Here is a 12219-nt window from a genome sequence, read left to right as displayed (position 1 = left end):
GCCCCCAGAAGCTGGGATAGAAGAAGAGAAAGAGCCCACAGACCACAAGAGTAAACTTTATACTCGGAAGTAGGCTCCCAAAAAAAGTAATGGAAGTAGAATCCAGATTCCTGTACGAGATAATCCATGCTGCTATGAAGCAGAAAGCCCCTACTGGTAACAGGCTTCATAACTGAAAGACCAAAGATGAACCATCAGTTGTGAGAAGTGATCTGGGTTTGTCTGTGTTGACCTGCTGGACTGAAGATGATTGTAAAGTCCATAACACGACACACATAGTGATGATTAGTGAGGAGCTGCGTAGCGACGTGAAACCTGAAATGACCACAGTCTACCTGGCTGGTAGCGAGACCTCTTATCAGTAGTAGTGATGATGTTTCTACTGCTGGTAGAATGTAGTCATGTGATCATCTCAGCAAGCGGAGGAGGTGCAAACAACTGATGGACTGGTGCAAGGTCAACAATCAATTTTGGACAAAACGTAGAGAGACAACTCTCCACTGAACGTCGACGGAATCTTGTGTGGAGATCGTTCCGGAACACAAAGTTCCTCGGTGTTCATCTAGACGAGAACCTCTCCTGAAATTCCTCAACTCCAGCTCAACTTCAAAGAAGTTTCTGAACGTGAGGGAGAGTGAGGACAGCTGAGAAGATCATCAACGTCTCTCTTCCCTCCATAGCGATATTTACCACACGCTGCATCAGGAAACCACCAGGCATGTGAAGGACTCTACACCGAACCACCCGGACCCTCACTGTCAGACTACGCAACAGCTTCATTCCACAGGCCATCAGACCCTGAACACTCATGGACTTTCCACTCTGGACCGACACACTCATCCACACACACACACACACACACACTCCCCCTGTTATTTTGTAATATTATCTGTAATATCACCCTTTTAATGCACCGCTCCATTTTGCACAGTATTTTATTTTGCACATTTTAATTCTTCATTTTACCTGTTTTAGCGCTGTCTGTCTCATACATGTTTTTTTTTGTGTCCCCCTGGTTGTCTGTGTCACACACGTGCACTTTCTGTCAGTACGTAACGTTTGTCCTAAGCAAGCAGGTCGGAGGAACGCTATTTCGTTCACTACGTACCGTCTAACATGTATATACAGAAATGACAATAAAGCTCAACTTCAACTTCCTCTCTGTCTCCATAGTGACCGGAGTCCTGCCCTGGTCTGTACACAGAACCTAGAACCAGAGAGGAGTTTTTACGACGTGAGTTCATTCACAATATGAGACATAAATCGTAAAAGTACAGCTTCATCCAATCACTGTAGAGCTTTTTAAAACAAATCTGTAAATCTTATTTACTGATTTTACTAAAAGTTCATTCAGTGGATACCCTCTGTCCTGTTGTTACCCTCCATCAGATTCCTGTTCAGTTCACCCTGGATCCAAACACAGTAAATAAAACCTCCATCTGTCTGAGGAGGACAGAAAGAGAGTGACGTGGAGACCAAGGAACGCCATTATCCTGATCATCCAGAGCGATTTGATGTGTTGGTCAGGTTGTGTAGAGAAGGTGTGTCTGGACGCTGCTACTGGGAGGTGGAGTGGACTGGTGACTGGGTTTTCTATTTCCGTCTCATATAGAACCATCAGCAGGAAAGTGGGGAGTAAAGCGTGTTGGTTTGGATCTAATGATCAGTCCTGGAGTTTGGTCTGCTCTACATCCAGCCATAGTTCCTCCACAATAACAATGTGACCAAACTCCCTCCAGACTCCATCTCCTCCAGAATAGGAGTGTATGTGGACCACAGTGCAGGAACTCTGTCCTTCTACAGCGTCTCGACACAATGACCCTCCCTGCACAGAGTCAGACCCACCCTTCACCCAGCCCCTCCATCCTGGGTTTCAGGCTTTTATATCAAATCATCGCTGAAGCTGCGGTGATAAAACATGGAATCAGAATAGAGTAAATAGTGTAGATTATAAACCAACAACACAAGGTGTGACATGTCGCTTAGTTCTCTGATGAGTGTTATTCATTTTTGAAATGGCACCAACATCCACAGTTTCTTCTACGTTTCAGATACAGACGTACTGTATGTGGATTTTGGGCGATATAAGAAATAAATGTTGTTGTTGGAGAACAATCGACCTGAACTCTGCTTAGCCACCAGATCCTGTTTTAAACGACCTCTGTTATCCGGCTCGGCATCCGGTCGGCGTAGGTTTGAAGAGGCTGTGACCATCTTAGACGCTGCGTTCACTAGTTCTGATTGTCTTCTTTCACGCCGATCGTCATGTGGATGTCCTCGTCTGTTCCCAGTTGACCGTGATGAAACCGAACCACCGCCGTACCCCTGACGACTCTTCCGGCTCAGAGTACGACTGACCAAGCCCTTCTGATTCCGACCGGTTCCGATTGACCATTCTCAAGCCAGTCTTGTTCTCCTCCACAGTAGACCCCGCTCCTCGTCTTCCTCCCACCTCCGTTCCGTTTCCGCCATGTCACAACAAACCAAACACCATCGCACGGCCAGCCCAAGTCCCCTGGCTTCCAGATCTTTTCAAATTTTTATCACCAGAGATGGATGTAGACCATTCATCCCGCCGTGAATCAGATTTTTATTTGTCCCGGAGGAAGCTGTTTTGTGTGGTGACTCCATAAATGCAACTGAATAGAATAAATTTTTTTTACATTTTAATATTTTTTTATTAATTAAATAGAGTATAATAAATGTTAGAAAACCATAATATAAATATTGTAAAAATATTGTACACATTAAGATATAACATCTGAATAATAAACTGACTCCTCTCCAACATAAAAAGTAAATGACATTTTTTGAACTCATGTTTCTTAATCTTATTTCTTCATGTCCATTACAATGGACGCCAGGACAGATGGACATAAAATGTCAGAAAAAACTTGATAACCATTCACCAGAAAAACCTGGATGGCCTTTGCGAGAAAAAGAGAAAAGACACGACGTGCACGTGGACACAACAGACGTATGAATGTACAAAATCTGTCTACTCGAGAAGACGTTAACTTGTGGACTTGTAAGAGCCCGATGACAGAAGAAGAATCGGGGTTTGGTAGAGGTATTACTACCAGTCCAACTCCTATAACGTCCAAAACATTATCACTTCTAACCATTTAAAACTATACTGAATTCAATACTGGATTTGTTTGTCCAGCATAAACATAAGCGTATGTGCTTGACTGAAAATGGACACGTCCAATGTCTTTCACTCTCTCAGAGCATCAGCGTTGCCAGATCCTATGTTGCAGTATTGTACCAGCAGATTAAAATGATCCTATTTTGAGAAAGATTATTATACACACGCAATAATAACAATATCATGATAGGTCTTGCGCATATTACAGTGTATAATGCAACATTTACCTACAGAACGTTCGTTAAAGCACCAGGATGAGTCCCTACACTGACAGCTGCAGACTTTAATAATCCGGCTGGTCCTGGATCAGCTTTCGGCCCCTGGTGAGCTCATCCCTGGACCCACTTCAGTTTGCCTTCCAGCCTGGGCACTGGAAGTGGACGTTTCCATCATTCACCTCCTACATCGTTCCCTCTGTGAAAATCTTGTTCTTTGATTTTCTCAAGAGCCTTCAACACCATCCTACCCACAATCCTGAGCGAGTGAATCATCACCTCACAACATGGATCCTGGACTACCTCACCAACCAACCACAGGGATGTGTGGTTCCTCTTCACCAACTACACTGCAGGACTTGCACCTTCAAACTCCACCAACTGCTTCCTGCAGAAGTTCTCTGAAGACTCAGCAATAGTCGGCCTCATCACAAATGGGGACGACAAGGAGCACAGAGAACTGACCAGGAAACTTTGTGGACTGGTGCCAGCAGAGCTACCTTTCAACACTGGAAAGACCAAGGAGCTGGGTGGTAGACACAAACATCCTCCACTGCAACCACTGAACATCCAGGGTCTGGACATTGAGGCTGTGGAGAACTACAGGCACCTTGGTGTTCATCTGAACAATAAACTGGACTGGACTCACAACTCTGATGCCCTCTACCTGCTGTGGAGGCTCAGGTCTTTTGGGGTGAAGGGTCCACTGTTGAAGACCTTTTATGACTTGTGGTGGCCCTCAGCCATCTTTTATGGTGTGGTCTGCTGGGGAGGTAGCCTCTCTGCTGGGGACAGGAAGAGACTGAACAGGCTGATCCGGAGGGCCAGCTCTGTTCTAGGAAGTCTTCTGGACCCAGTGGAGGGTGGTCAGTGACAGGACAACATCTCCCACCCTCATGCAGGAGACCCCTGATAGCCACAAACAGCTCCTTCAGTGGATCAGAAGGTCTTTTCTGTCTTATTTTTGTCGTATGTTACAAGTATGTCTGCACAGCCAGGTGAAAAACAGAGATCTGGACCTGGTCGTGCTAATGGATTAAAATGAAGGGGGAAAATAATCGCCCATTATGGGATTTTTTTGGAGTTATGATCACACCGAGCGTATAATTGTTATGGCAACACCTGCAGCGCACGCTCAGTCATGACGTGATTGGATAATCAGGATCCAATCAGTAACCAGCATTGCTGACCTTGATGAATTTAAGAGTTTTTATGGTTTAGTCATGTTTATTCCAATGGACACAGGGTCTTGAAGAAAAAGTTTTCAGAAGTCTGGGCATCTCTGCCCCGAATCCTTTTATAAAAGCGAATGCGAGTTCGCGTTGAAGCCCTTTGTTCAGTTCTTTTATTCTTTTGTGATATCTTCTTGTTCGTTTGAGGATCCAAACTGCTCATGATTCAACTTGATAATAAAATCTATTATCCTGAAAATAGAGCAGAGCTATCACACGCAGTGAAGAGATTGTAAGTTTATTCAAACAAATAAGAGTATTCAAATGAGATCATGGCACAACACGATGGAACAAGATCATCGCAGGTCTGATGAACAAGGAGAAGAAAAGTCACGACTGAAGTTCACTTCATTTACCAAACTGTTGTGTGAAAAAACACTGAAAATCTGTACAAAAGGAACGTATTAAGTAGACCAAAGTGATGCAAGTGGGCCTGGCCCACGTCTGTGTACTTGTCAAGTAGAGCTAGAATCCACGCTCACAGCATAACTAGAAGAAGTTTTAAAGGTGCGTCACACGGGTGCTCTGGTCCTCAGCCGCGTCAGGGACGGGCCTGGTGACATGTGACAGCTGATGTGACACGACACTGTAAACATTTTATACTATCTTTCCGAATGTGATTGTTCTGGACGACGCTCCACAGTATTTGGATGGAGGAGGCGGGGCCTTGTGCAGGTTACGGCGGTTCTGTATGTACACAGGGGGTGAAGAGTCTCCTCTCTCTCTCTGTCTCTCTCTCTCTCGCCCATCTCAAGCTTCCGTTGAATCCCCATCTGCTGCGAAACGGTCCCGTCAGCGGTCCAGGGGTTGTGAAGATGTAATCCAGGGCCTGCCTCTCTGCAGCAGCCACGTTCGGGTGCCACAGGTCCACCATGAAGACCGCCCGCGGCCCGTCCTCTGCCGAGCCTGAAGACACAGACATGTTGCCAAGGAAACAGCAGGACAAGAACACAGAGCGCCATTCCGCGTTCTGCACCGCGCTGCGGAGTTCCAAAAAAATTACGTAATAAACGTGGAAATGAACAACTAATTCTCAACAAGGGCGTAGTGGCCTAGTAACACACTCACCTATAAACCAGAAGACCCAGGTTCAAACCCCACCTACTACCATCGTGTCCCTGAGCAAGACACTTAACCCTGAGTGTCTCCAGGGGGGGACTGTCCCTGTAACTACTGACTATGAACCAGAAGACCCAGGTTCAAATCCCACTTACTACCATCGTGTCCCTGAGCAGGACACTTAACCCTGAGTGTCTCCAGGGGGGACTGTCCCTGTAACTACTGACTATGAACCAGAAGACCCAGGTTCAAACCCCACTTACTACCATCGTGTCCCTGAGCAGGACACTTAACCCTGAGTGTCTCCAGGGGGGGACTGTCCCTGTAACTACTGACTGTAAGTTGTGTCTGGTAAATAATGTAAATGTAAATGTCAACAAAACGATCAGACAAAACTAGTAGCGACTAATCACTTAACCTAAGTTGATTATATCGTAATCGGTATAAACATTCGAGTTAAAAATTCGTTCTGGTAGAGACTGTGGCGGTCGGGTGGGATTTCGGCCTCCAACGCCGTCTGAACGTCCCACAGGCCGCCGCGTCTGGACTTCGCTAGAAATCGAGGGTGAACCTGACTAAAGCCACGAACGCCTGGTCGTCTCATCACACCTCTTCTTCCTGCTGCAATACTGTCCTCCTCCGGCAAACTGAAATCTGGCCAACCTGGCAACGGCCGGCAGCCCGTAATAAATGCGGAGCGAAGGTGGTGAAGATGGTGGAGATGGTGCTGGATTTACCCTCGTGGAAGGCTGTGTGCAGGAAGGAATCGTCGAATAGCAGGCAGCTGCCCTCCGACCAGCACTGCGGCTCGCCGCCTACGACCAGCTCACATCCAGGAGGCACCTTCAGACCTGAAACACACGCGGTGTAACTCGTCTTCGTCCCATTCACCAGATTTCAAAAAGTGAAGTGATCGTCACTTGTGATATACAGCAGCACAGCATGCGGTGCACACAGTGAAATTTGTCCTCTGCATTTAACCATCACCCTTGGGGAGCAGTGTGTGGGGACGGTGCTTTGCTCAGTGGCACCTTGGCGGATCGGGATTCGAACCGGCAACCTTCTGATTACGGGGCCGCTTCCTTAACCTGGATTAAGGTTGTGAAGGGTCGTCATCGAGGTTGTCAACATTATATTCTAAATGACATATTATTGGTTGATATATTACATTTTGAAGAAAACAGACTCATCACTGACCCCCCACTAGGGGGTGACTGCGACACGAGCCGCCGCCCAGGGCATCATCTTCTCTACCGAACCCGCACGTGGCAGTGACTTGTCTCTTTAGCTTTCCTGGGTCTGCGGTAACATACAAGCGAACTTCGTTTCAGGAGAAATGAAAATCTGGTTGTATGTGAAACGCGTGCTCACCCAGGTGGCACCGCAGCCGCACGTTGGTCGGGCCGTAGTGCTCGGAGACGGTGGAGCCGGGCCCGAGCACCGAGAAGCAGGCGTTGCCGAACACGTTGTTGCCGATGAAGGTCCTGAGCTGGGCCAGCACCCTCCACGTCCGCGGGCACCTCCGGGCGTTCAGGGCCAGCGGGGTCCCCTGGTTGACCAGGTAGAAGGTCCACCACTGGCCCTGCGGCGTGCCGTTGGCCTTCCAGCCGGGCGGCGGCGAGGAGCCGGGCCGGGGCGGGGCCGGGCGGTACACGCTGTGGAACTCGGCCAGCAGCAGCGGGAAGCTCCGCTCCAGCAGCTCCACGTCGTGCTTCTGGGCGTCGCGGGGGAAGAAGGGCGCGGTGGGCAGGTCGGGCAGGAAGAAGACCTCGGGCTTCTGGATGGAGGGGGCCGGCCGGACGGACAGCAGGTGGCGGGCGGGGTCGCGGACGCCCTTGTGCAGGCGGCCCATGCCGGACCAGGTGTAGCGCTTGGCGTAGTCCTGCAGGCTGTGGTAGAGGCGATGGTTCAGGCCTCGCCCGCCTGGGTGCAGCGGAAGCATCGGCAGAGAGGAGGCAGTAGCGGAGCCGTTGGGCGGGCAGGGCGGCGCGGCGGGGCCCTGGCGGCCTTGGGGGCCGTCGGCGGGGAGCAGGACGAAGGGACCCGGCCGGCCGGGCAGGGCGGGCGCGCTCTGCTCGCGGCCCACGCGGTAGCAGTACCAGACGAAGAGCAGCGCCAGGCAGAGGGCGGTGCCCACGGCGCTGGACTGGCACTCCTCATCCACTGCATCCCGGCCACCAGCTCGCAGCATCTCTCCAGTGACCACTCCATGCGGGGGGACCTACACCCTCATTCTCCACAGGGCGTGGACAACTTCAGGCCAGCATGGCCTGAAACAGAGAAAAAGTCATCTTCGTCCCATTCTAAATGCGTCTATTTACTTCGTCCATGGATCCAGACCCTACAAGATGTTTGGTGACCTGCAGCGGACCTCAGTTTCCACGACGATGGTCCCACAATAGAAATAAAACACCCTCCCTTTTTTTAAAGGTCCAGCTTCTTTTTTAAATGCGCATTATTAGACAAATAGATTCCAGGCCTGCATACACAGACAAACTGCAGAGAACCGACACGAATTCACACCACCAACACACACTCACCCACACACACACACACACACACACACAGCAAGCAGCCGAGTGGTGGAGCGCAGATCTCGCGCAGTTCAAAATTCAGCTTCCCCACCTCCACACCGCAACTGTTCAGAATTACAATCACACACACACACACACACACATCCAGCGTGCAGGGTGGTGACACATGCGGTCACATTATAGAAACAGACAAAAACACACACACACGTCCAGTGTGAAGGTGCTGCTTTTAATCTCATTGCACATGCGTATAGTGACAATAAAAGGTATTCTATACTGTTCCGTTCTGTTCTATACTGTTCTATCTATACTGTTCCGCTGTTCTGTCCTTCTATACTGTTCCGTTCGTTCTATTCTATACTGTTCCGCTGTTCTGTCCTATTCTATACTGTTCCGTTCTGTTCTTCTATACTGTTCCGTTCTGTTCTATTCTATACTGTTCCGCTGTTCCGTCCTATTCTATACTGTTCCGTTTCTGTTCTATACTGTTCCGTTCTGTTCTATCCTATTCTATACTGTTCCGTTCTGTTCTATACTGTTCTGTTCTATACTGTTCCGCTGTTCTGTCCTATTCTATACTGTTCCGTTCTGTTCTATACTGTTCTCTTCTGTTTATTTTATTCTTCTATGAGGTGACACATGCGGTCACATTATATAGAAACAGACAAAACACACAAACAACGTCCAGTGTGAAGGTGCTGCTTTTAATCTCATTGCAATGAGTATAGTGACAATAAAAGGTATTCTATACTGTTCCGTTATGTTCTATACTGTTCTGTTCTATACTGTTCCGCTGTTCTGTCCTATTCTATACTGTTCCGTTTGTTCTATTCTATACTGTTCCGCTGTTCTGTCCTATTATATACGTTCCGTTCTGTTCTATACTGTTCCGCTGTTCGTCCTATTCTATACTGTTCCGTTCTGTTCTATACTGTTCCGTTCTGTTCTATACTGTTCTGTTCTATACTGTTCCGCTGTTCTGTCCTATTCTATACTGTTCCGTTCTGTTCTATCCTATTCTATACTGTTCCGTTCTGTTCTATACTGTTCTGTTCTATACTGTTCCGTTCTGTTTTATACTGTTCTGTTCTATACTGTTCCGCTGTTCTGTCCTATTCTATACTGTTCCGTTCTGTTCTATACTGTTCTGTTCTATACTGTTCCGCTGTTCTGTCCTATTCTATACTGTTCCGTCTGTTCTATTCTATACTGTTCGTTCTGTTTATACTGTTTGTTCTATTACTGTTCCGCTGTTCTGTCCTATTCTATACTGTTCGTTCTGTTCTATACTGTTCTGTTCTATACTGTTCCGTTCTGTTCTATACTGTTCCGTTCTGTTCTATACTGTTCTATTCTATACTGTTCCGCTGTTTGTCCTATTCTATACTGTTCCGTTCTGTTATTCTATTTTACTGTTCCGCTGTTTGTCCTATTCTATACTGTTCCGTTCTGTTCTATTCTATACTGTTCCGCTGTTCTGTCCTATTCTATACTGTTCCGTTCTGTTCTATTCTATACTGTTCCACCCTATTCTATACTGTTCTGTTCTGTTCTATACTGTTCCGTTCTGTTTATACTGTTCTGTTCTATACTGTTCCGCTGTTCTGTCCTATTCTATACTGTTCCGTTCTGTTCTATACTGTTCTGTTCTATACTGTTCCGCTGTTCTGTCCTATTCTATACTGTTCCGTTCTGTTCTATACTGTTCCGTTCTGTTTTATACTGTTCTGTTCTATACTGTTCCGCTGTTCTGTCCTATTCTATACTGTTCCGTTCTGTTCTATACTGTTCTATATGTTCCGCTGTTCTGTCCTATTCTATACTGTTCCGTTCTGTTCTATTCTATACTGTTCCGTTCTGTTTTATACTGTTCTGTTCTATACTGTTCCGCTGTTCTGTCCTATTCTATACTGTTCCGTTCTGTTCTATACTGTTCTGTTCTATACTGTTCCGCTGTTCTGTCCTATTCTATACTGTTCCGTTCTGTTCTATTCTATACTGTTCCGCTGTTCTGTCCTATTCTATACTGTTCCGCTGTTCTGTCCTATTCTATACTGTTCCGTTCTGTTCTATACTGTTCTGTTCTATACTGTTCCGCTGTTCTGTCCTATTTATACTGTTCCGTTCTGTTCTATACTGTTCCGTTCTGTTTTATACTGTTCTGTTCTATACTGTTCCGCTGTTCTGTCCTATTCTATACTGTTCCGTTCTATACTGTTCCGCTGTTCTGTCCTATTCTATACTGTTCCGTTCTGTTTTATACTGTTCTGTTCTATACTGTTCCGCTGTTCTGTCCTATTCTATACTGTTCCGTTCTGTTCTATACTGTTCTGCTGTTCCGTCCTATTCTATACTGTTCCGTTCTGTTCTATACTGTTCCGTTCTATACTGTTCCGCTGTTCTGTCCTATTCTATACTGTTCCGTTCTGTTCTATCCTATTCTATACTGTTCCGTTCTGTTCTATACTGTTCTGTTCTATACTGTTCCGCTGTTCTGTTCTATTCTATACTGTTCCGTTCTGTTCTATACTGTTCTCTTCTGTTTTATTCTATTCTTCTATGAGGTGACACATGCGGTCACATTATATAGAAACAGACAAAAACACACACACACGTCCAGTGTGAAGGTGCTGCTTTTAATCTCATTGCACATGCGTATAGTGACAATAAAAGGTATTCTATACTGTTCCGTTCTGTTCTATACTGTTCTGTTCTATACTGTTCCGCTGTTCTGTCCTATTCTATACTGTTCCGTTCTGTTCTATTCTATACTGTTCCGCTGTTCTGTCCTATTCTATACTGTTCCGTTCTGTTCTATACTGTTCCGCTGTTCCGTCCTATTCTATACTGTTCCGTTCTGTTCTATACTGTTCCGTTCTGTTCTATACTGTTCTGTTCTATACTGTTCCGCTGTTCTGTCCTATTCTATACTGTTCCGTTCTGTTCTATACTGTTCTGTTCTATACTGTTCCGCTGTTCTGTCCTATTCTATACTGTTCCGTTCTGTTCTATACTGTTCTGTTCTATACTGTTCCGTTCTGTTCTATACTGTTCTGTTCTATACTGTTCCGCTGTTCTGTCCTATTCTATACTGTTCCGTTCTGTTCTATACTGTTCTGTTCTATACTGTTCCGCTGTTCCTATTCTATACTGTTCCGTTCTGTTCTATTCTATACTGTTCCGTTCTGTTTTATACTGTTCTGTTCTATACTGTTCCGCTGTTCTGTCCTATTCTATACTGTTCCGTTCTGTTCTATACTGTTCTGTTCTATACTGTTCCGTTCTGTTCTATACTGTTCCGTTCTGTTCTATACTGTTCTGTTCTATACTGTTCCGCTGTTCTGTCCTATTCTATACTGTTCCGTTCTGTTCTATACTGTTCCGCTGTTCTGTCCTATTCTATACTGTTCCGTTCTGTTCTATTCTATACTGTTCCGCTGTTCTGTCCTATTCTATACTGTTCCGTTCTGTTCTATTCTATACTGTTCCACCCTATTCTATACTGTTCCGTTCTGTTCTATACTGTTCCGTTCTGTTCTATACTGTTCTGTTCTATACTGTTCCGCTGTTCTGTCCTATTCTATACTGTTCCGTTCTGTTCTATACTGTTCTGTTCTATACTGTTCCGCTGTTCTGTCCTATTCTATACTGTTCCGTTCTGTTCTATACTGTTCCGTTCTGTTTTATACTGTTCTGTTCTATACTGTTTCGCTGTTCTGTCCTATTCTATACTGTTCCGTTCTGTTCTATACTGTTCTGTTCTATACTGTTCCGCTGTTCTGTCCTATTCTATACTGTTCCGTTCTGTTCTATTCTATACTGTTCCGTTCTGTTCTATACTGTTCCGCTGTTCTGTCCTATTCTATACTGTTCCGTTCTGTTCTATACTGTTCTGTTCTATACTGTTCCGCTGTTCTGTCCTATTCTATACTGTTCTATTCTATACTGTTCCGCTGTTCTGTCCTATTCTATACTGTTCCGCTGTTCTGTCCTATTCTATACTGTTCCGTTCTGTTCTATACTGTTCTGTT

The 12219-nt window shown here is 46.0% G+C and overlaps 2 pseudogenes; one reads left to right on the top strand and one right to left on the bottom strand.

Annotated features, from left to right (window-relative positions):
• The first annotated feature begins 281 nt into the window (after positions 1-281).
• On the top strand, positions 282-1901 carry LOC114774327 (stonustoxin subunit beta-like; annotated as a pseudogene).
• A 1807-nt stretch (positions 1902-3708) lies between these two features.
• Positions 3709-7865, bottom strand: LOC114774324 (aspartate beta-hydroxylase domain-containing protein 2-like; annotated as a pseudogene).
• Positions 7866-12219: the final 4354 nt, after the last annotated feature.

The sequence above is a fragment of the Denticeps clupeoides genome, unplaced genomic scaffold (assembly GCF_900700375.1).
Source record: "Denticeps clupeoides unplaced genomic scaffold, fDenClu1.1, whole genome shotgun sequence".
Taxonomy (NCBI): Eukaryota; Metazoa; Chordata; class Actinopteri; order Clupeiformes; family Denticipitidae; genus Denticeps; species Denticeps clupeoides.
The sequence above is the reverse complement of the archived record's forward strand: the minus strand, read 5'-3'. Positions and strand labels throughout refer to the sequence as shown.